We start from the raw sequence: 8,363 nt of genomic DNA, 5'->3' as shown, positions 1-8,363 counted from the left end.
ATCTAATTTCACTTTCTAGTAATACGACACTACTTCACGAGCAGTGCTGCTATCTCATAACAGAGTATTCCCAATTCCAAACTCCTATCCTTTACAATTTTGCTGTGAACAGCCTCACTTATCCAGATGCTGTAATCACCCAACATTCTCTTACTATTATTGGAACAGTTACCTATTAAATAAATTAATAAAATTTAAATATTTTATTATACCTTCATTTATTTCTTCTCCAATACTCACTCTTTCCTAATGTAGCTCTGACTTTTCTACTTAAATCATTTTCGTTTTCTCTGAAGAACTTCTTTTAATATCCCTTGCAAGGCAGATCAGCTAGCAATATAAGACTAAAAAAATTCAGAAACTCCTTAGCCTTATAAGAGTTGAGTCTCTCAAGCGTTTAACTGTGGCAGGAGACAGGACACGCACCTTCTCTAGAGTCCAGTTGCCTGGGTTTGAATCCAAGCTCCACTGGGTGAGAAAGACCTGAACTGCTCTAAGGTTTAGTATTCTTAGCTTACACTCACTCATACAGTGAGAATTAGTGCTCACCTCACCAGGCAGCAGTTAGAATTTAATGTTATTCACACTTTGGCTGGCACATACTAAGCACTCAACAAACACTAATTGTTACTGTTTTGTGCCCCTATTCACAGAACTGAAATCTGGGAACAAGGTTGACAATGGAAAAAAATAATAATATAAGCATCATAGATTTGGAGGCTCCCTGTGATCACCAAGAAAGTTGCAGTAGAAAAACACTCCGCTAGTTAAAAAAAAAAAAAGAAAAAGAAAAACACTCCGCTAAATTATTAGTTCCTTTAATTTATCTCCCCCTAAAGCAAAGCTCTGGGATTGCCTCTCAATTTTGATGCCTACCATCAAGCCACAAAAGCCAAGACTGTTCTACAAATAGGTCCAGGACCTAGCTAAGGCCTTCTCTCAACAGAAGCATATGGTATATCTACTGGCTTGACTTCCACTCCTGCCGTTCCTTAAAAGCATGGATAATAATCTCCAAGAGACTGTTAAAAAACAAAGAATGATCCAAGATATGAGATACAAGAAAGAGGCCTTTGGAAGTGCAGAAGTCCTAATAATTCCCAATACTCTATGGTTCTCCTCTGTTGAAATGCATCCTGCTCAGCAGATTAGTCTAAGAGCACAAAAGAGTGACAACAGGCCACAGCCAATTCCATCTCTGTGACTCTGCATTTCCTGGGTCCAAGACGTGAAATGCTGAATGACAGAAAAGGGCATTCATCAAAATGGAATTCAATATTGCAGTGAAATTGAGAGCTAGTGTATGAGAGGTTTGGGGTTTTATGCAATCATTTCTCTAAGAGGTTGGAGCAATCTTCTGCTGTGGCAAGAGACACTGTGACACACAGGAGTCCTGATAATCCCTAATATCATAGCTCTGCTCTGCTGAAGTGCATTCTGGTCAGCAGATTAGTGTAAGGGCACAGAAATCTGACAACAGTCCAGCTATTGGTATTGCCTTGAAATTAGACAATTAAAAAAACATTATTTACCACAGTATGAACATTTTACTTAATTGTTATTTTCCCAATACTAATGGCCTACTGATACTTTACTTTGTTCTTCGTGGATTGTAAAAATCTTTCTTCTTACAGTTGCTTTGGGTGCTTAAAAACATTATGTAGATTATCATACTATACTTATGATTAGAGTAAAAAATTAATGATGTTTTAATTTTTATTTATTTATTTTTTTGTTTATTTGTTTGGGGGGGAGGTAATTAGGTTTTTTTTTTTTAATGGAGGTACTGGGGATTGAACCCAGGACCTCATGCATGCCAGGCATGCACTCTACCACTGAGCTATACCCTCCCCACAAAATTAATGATGTTTTAAAAGTTATATCAATTCATGTAAAAGATTCACTAATAAATGTACTGGGATAATCTTAAAGGCAAACCATGTCTAAACCCTATACAAGGTAAGTTTATCTTAACATCACTTGGATGGTTTAATATTCAGCTTCAGAATACAGTAAAAATAGATAATTATGGTGGGTTTTCTAAATATTAAGCACAACCAAAAGTTCGGTCTATTAAAAACCTTGATCCATCTTAAAAGGAGACTATAGAAGCAATTAATGGATTGGTTGGAGTTGATGGTTTCTCAAGTGCTAAGATACTGTCTTCTGGAATGCCCTCTCTGCTTCGTTAAGTCCAGAGATAGAGAGGCATATTCTCTGAGAGTCTTTAATGAATGTCTCAATGAGGTAGAATGAACAGCAATGGTTGTTGAATGTCTTATTCCCCTCAATCACTTCTAATATGAAAGACATACCCCTCATCTGTTGCTTCCAAAATTACAATCTGTGTTTACTTTCACAGGTTGTGAAATGAGGAATGGAATGTGAAACTTTTGTTCTAATAAGAGCAGCTTAAGTGAACAATGAATGGGAAAGAAGATACAGGAAACATCTCTTCAAAGAAACAATGCCTTCTAGTTCCCAATTTTAAGATCAAGCTCTAGGATCAGAAGCCTTACCCTTATCACACAATCTGTTGCTTTGGGAACCTCAAGATAGTTTAAATGTTGGAGGAAAAACTTACTTCATTTACCTATTTCTTGTACCCACTGACAAAATGGATTCAGTTCGAGCTGAAGGATTTGGCTGATTAGCAGGCAGGAGAAATGGGTAGAGCTAAGTGTGCCAGGAATCTTACAGCAAGTGGGAGGCTGGATGAGCCCATCACATGGAAAGTCTCCATTTAGCACAAAACATAACATTATAGCAGGAAAATTCGCAAGAATTTCTGTGACAGAAGGGATGCTATATATTTCAAGGAGTAAAGTGCAGTGCAGAGCTTAAATTAAGTGACTTGTTGATATATATTAAAGCAAAAACTATTCGGATTATCAAGGCAGTATTTTAAGGGCATTCTGCCAATTAAGAATGAGCTAATTAGCAACTCAAAGGAAAAGAGTTCTTACTATAGATTTTCTAAATTCTAATCTTCTGGATAAGGAGACTCCTACACAAGCAACCTCCTCTCTTCCTCCATTTGTTACTTGAGATGTTTTGAAATGGATCATTTAATGCATGACCTTGTACTATTTTTATTTACCCAGATTCAAGAAGAAAGGGTATAGAAATTAGCTCTGCAACAAGTTCATAAAATAAATTCTCTTCAAAGCCCAGGTATGGCATTGTAAAAGGCAACCTTCACATGCTTTGGCAAGTAGAGAAGTCTGTAATTGGTGCCTCATACTGCATGATGACATGCCAAGGGAAGGAAAAGGTACACTTTATGAGAAATTAAGGAGAAGACAGGGAGGAAAGATGGATGGTATTTTATTTATTAGAGAATACATCTGAGATTAGAACTAATGACATCTGTGTCTACTATCATCATAGTGGGGGTCAAATTTATGAATAAGAAGCTTATGAGTGGTGACTATCAAGAGCAGGACCCAGGAAAGACTCAGGTGACAGAGAGTGGGAAGTCCACTGTGGCCTAGAAAAGTATGTCCAATGAATCATGAGTTTCCCAAGATTGAGAATGTATTCCCAGAACACAGAGCAAAAAAGTACGAGACATGTAAAGAGAAATACGAATCTTACAGATGATTGGTCCAGGAGATCCATTATCTATCTAATAAAAGATAGAAAAAAGGAAGAAAGTAAACCAACTCTAGGTCCATGGTTTGTGTTTTGTTTTTTTGCTTTTGTTCCTTTACTGAATTACAGTTGATTTACCATGTTTTAGGTGTACACGGGCCAATGGATTTGAACCTAGAATTCTATACCAAGGATCAATTAAGTATGAGGTCCAAGTAAAAATATTCTCAGATAATTACCAGTTCAAAAACTCTGCCTTACACACACCTTTCTTGGGAGTTTACTTAATGATTTACTCCACAAAATAAGGCGATTATGAAAAATAAAGAGTGCTTTTAACAACCTTGACAATGTAAAAGCAAAGGTATGTTTGACAGAGTGTAGAACATAAAAGGGAAGGAAATGAAAGGAAGGACAGAAGTGCAAAATAAATGTCCTTGTTAAGCATGCCCTCTTGATGCAGCAAGAGATGGACACTGAACTACAGTGGCTGAAGTTGCAGAGGAGAAATACTGATGTAAATTTGAGGGAATGAGAAAAAAGATGAGGATGGGGTAAATGAGCCATTAGAGCAGAATACAATAGGCAACCTCCTAAGAGAAAATTTTAAACAATGGGTATTAAGGCAGTATCTGTATGTAGGGAAATACCAGAACCAAAACCAGGTATTAGGGAGGGGTAGAGAACCTTGGGAGAGAAGGCTCTTGCCCTTCATCACAAAGTTATTCATATCTTTAAAAACATTTCTATTTTTTCACTTCAAAATGTTTTAAATTTAAATAAAAGGGATTAAGGTCAGCCTTTACAGTATCTGCCGTCTCCTCCAGTGTGCTGGCTATTCCATTACGAGTCTGGATGCCTTGGGCTCTCTTTACTCCTAAGGACTCCGGGGAGTCTATTCCTCCATCACACCCTCTAGCCTAGTGTGTCCGCCAGTGTTTAGGATGTGGTATGCCAGCATAAGTGTCTTTGTTGCTCTTCTAATAAAATTCTCGATAACATTTAATTACTCTAATTTTCCAGTTGATCTGATGAATTTAATGTGTTATATAAATTTCTCATATGAATGATAAAACATTGATGGTCTGATTTATCTTCCAGACATATTACAGCCAGCTAATTTTCTCTTCTCAGAAAACTATGAGTGTTTGGGTGCCATTTGATTGTTGCTGGCTGACATATTTAAGCTCCAGGGTGAGTATAAAGATATTTTCAATGTAATGGGTTTAATATGTCATGATTCAATGTTGATGAATTTCTACTTGTTAGGAGAAAAAAATCTCCCAGAACTAATGAACTTATTTGGACATCCTGATACAAGCCTGAAGTCTCAGTTATACAAACCCGAGGATAAAATTAAATCACATTGGATAAAAAATAAAGCACACACATCCTGACATGAGCAAATGAATATTTGAAGGCAGAATAAATACAGACACAAGCAGCCTAGAGGCAAGTTTACTAAGAGCTTTAGAGATGTTTTCAGTAGAGTTTGTAATAACAAACAGTTTAAAGAGAATTTACTTGGGAGGGTTTGTGTGAAAGTCCACTCAGAGCTTCCCCACACAGGGCACCATCTCTCTGACCTCCTGCAGTCCAGTAACAGTAACTTGACCCATTAAATGCTTGGTTGAAAAGAATTCAGTTTCTAAAAAGTTTAAAAGCAACCCAACAATAAAGTAAAACAACCACGCAATAGCCCAAAAGGATTGGTGACATGAGAATTAATGATCCTTCTCCTATCACGTACCACCATGTGGAGGCAGACTCGGTGAGTACTACTCTCACACAAGTGAGGCAGAGTTTCTCTGCCTAAGTGTCTGGGTTTCAAATATCCTAACAGCTTTCGCTCCCTTTCTTTCTTGCTTTTGCCTGGTTCTGGTCACTGTCCTGACTTACTGGATGCTTGGACTGTACATTCCCGTCTGTGCCTAGAACAAGGCTGAGTAAATAAAACACTACGAGGGACTTTAGGGATAATAGCTTTACAACACACTAATTTTTTATTATAGGAAACTTAGATTTGAGGAGGTAAAAGAATGGCCCCAAGGTCATGTCACTGGTTAGCAGGGAACCGTCGCAGAGCCCACTGTACATGGTAGGCAATCAAATGTCTTATGACCAAATAAAAGAATAATTGCTTAGATAACATTAAGAGGAATTCTTAGCCTGGGTAATATGTCAGACTCCTGAGGCAGTCCTTGAACGTCTAAATACTGTAAGAATCTGTGGATATTTGCAAAAGCCTATTTTTTCCCCCAAGGAGATAGTATATGATGTCAAGAGGTTATCAAATTGATCTGTGACCAAAAAAAAAAGTTAAGAACCAATAAAATGCATCTTTACAAATAGAACTCTTGGCCTCACAGATGGTATGGGCTGCCATACGGTCACCCTGCAGTGTATGTGCATGCATACGGCGCATGCACTGGATGGGGAAGCGCGTTCCCCAAAGACACACTATCACTGCTCCTTCAGCTCTCCACGCAGCCACTTCAAATACATACGTTCACATATACAGGACCTCTGTGAAGTCCCTGTCTACTCTGTCCCTCAATAACACAATGGTTACATATGACAGAGCATTCTGTAAAAGGCATGTGAAGAAAAATTACAACTTAAAGTGATAGCATCATAAGTTGAACATAACACTCTATGAATTCCAAACTGTGACAAATGAATAACGGCTACCATAAACAGGAAGGTAAGCTGTGAGTTTTGGGCCTTATCAGCTCTAAGGAAAAAAATTCAAAACCCTTTAAATGTCACTTGCAGATGGTTTCTATCTGATCAATCTGATCTGACCAATTTAGCCTGTCACCAAATCACATACTCATGAGCCAGAAAAGACCATATAGGCCATCTGGGCTAACCTCCTACCCGCTTGAGAAGACCCTTTCATAGCATTCTTGACAGCCTGTGAACACAGACTGGCCTGACTTAGAAAATGAGTCGGAACAACAGACAGCCAACTTGGTCACATGACTGTTTTCACACCGCCTTATAAAATGATTTGGAATATAGTTTTCTGAAAAAAGTACTACAAGCACACTTACTACATTGTTGATTTGCATAGAATTCTTTCAAAGCTAGGATGAATAATTCAAATGGAAAGAGTGAAAGAAATTGCAATTAAGGGAGGGTGATATTTTACTGCAAGCAGTATGGTAATCACTGTACGACAATATTCAAACTAATTGTAGGTTTTAGTGGGAAAGCTGAGATTGGAAACTATTCAAAATAGCAAATTGGTAGTCCGTCCAGAGTTAAACCTGGCTTTATACTTCACTCTCATTGCTCATTTGAACACATAAACTAAATAGTGAGTTATTACATGTCCCCAATCTACTCTATTAATACAACAGAATTCAATATGTGCTTGCTGAGTTAATGAAGGAACGAATGATGGTTCTCCAAAACTACTTCATGGGAACTAAAAAAGTAAATGATATACTTTTCTCCAAGGGCATCTAATGGTTCTATTCATTTCCTATCTTGACCGAGGATTTCCCCAACTTCACAGAAAACACGTGTTTAAGAAAGACACTCCCTTGTGCCTATGCCTTACAGTAACACTTTCAAGTGCTGATTTAAAACATTAGATCCCGATCCAGACCTCAGTCAGAGCACTTACTGCTTTCTACGTTCTAATTACATGCTTATAAAGAAATCAGAAATACGTAACTATAAAGCATGCATGCTAAGGAGCTCCTGGATTCAACTATGTTGACTATATCACGCTCCCCTTTCCACCTCTAGTACCTCAGCCCTAACCCTAATCCAACTCTATAGACACAAACTTATAAGAAATCACTTTAAATCTTTGGATTCTAAAAGGATTTCAAAGACTTTCCAATGGCTGAAAATCACATGTAGTACATACCAGCTGGTCTAAGTAATGATACATTAACCACCTAATTACATGACATTTCTTCCTAAACATTAATGCAGTTATCAAACGGGAGTGTGGTCAGAGCTTGGTGACACAAATCCTTGACCAAGGCCTCTTTCTGGCCTTGTGACTGTGGATAAATCATTTAAGGTCACCATGGTTCCATTCTTCCATATGAAAAGGGGCTAATTTACAGCCTTGTTTAACTGTCAACTTCCTGGAAATGTGAGTTTTGAGTTCTCCAAAGAGGAAAGGTGCACAGTGGGATGACAGTAACAATCCAAAGCAGGGGACAACACTGCAGTGTCAGCTCAGTCAGAATCTGCACGGTCCTGATCCAGCTAAGCTGACATTTCTTCACTTCTACGGAGGACAGCGATCTCCAAGAGGCTGCCTGTCTGTGACAGTCTGAGACAGTGGACTAAATTATTAGGGAAGAGTATTGAGAATGTGGCTTTTATTTACAGGAGTATATAACCTCTAGGCAGCCTCTACCTTTGTCATTTCCAGTGTGGTCTGGATTAGTTCACTCAGTTCTCTGTTGAGGGGTCAAACACATACACACACACACACACACACACACACACACAGAGATCTCCAAGAAAACCTCCTCTGAGAAGCCTGGATGAAGTAGCTGGTTGTATTTCCACATTCAGGAAAGCAACTAGTATGTGGCACAAAACAGCCATTCTGCTTCTGACCTTGCAAAATAATCAGTGTTACAACTACGTACACATATACAGGCGAGGATCCATTTGATAGCCTTGAACAACATAAAAATGCTCTGATCAGATATTTTTCTCACCAGTTCCTATGGGGAGGAGTGCAAAGCTTAACGCAAAATACAGCCAAAACTGTTAACACAGTGCTGCTAAAC

General features: G+C 38.3%; 1 non-coding gene across 1 annotated transcript; it reads right to left on the bottom strand.

Moving 5' to 3' along the window:
• Positions 1-1,778: 1,778 nt before the first annotated feature.
• Positions 1,779-1,850, bottom strand: TRNAA-GGC. The gene has a single exon. It is a non-coding gene; the product is annotated as a tRNA-Ala (tRNA).
• Positions 1,851-8,363: the final 6,513 nt, after the last annotated feature.

The sequence above is a fragment of the Camelus ferus genome, chromosome X (genome assembly GCF_009834535.1).
Source record: "Camelus ferus isolate YT-003-E chromosome X, BCGSAC_Cfer_1.0, whole genome shotgun sequence".
In the NCBI taxonomy this organism is placed as follows: domain Eukaryota; kingdom Metazoa; phylum Chordata; class Mammalia; order Artiodactyla; family Camelidae; genus Camelus; species Camelus ferus.
The sequence above is the reverse complement of the archived record's forward strand: the minus strand, read 5'-3'. Positions and strand labels throughout refer to the sequence as shown.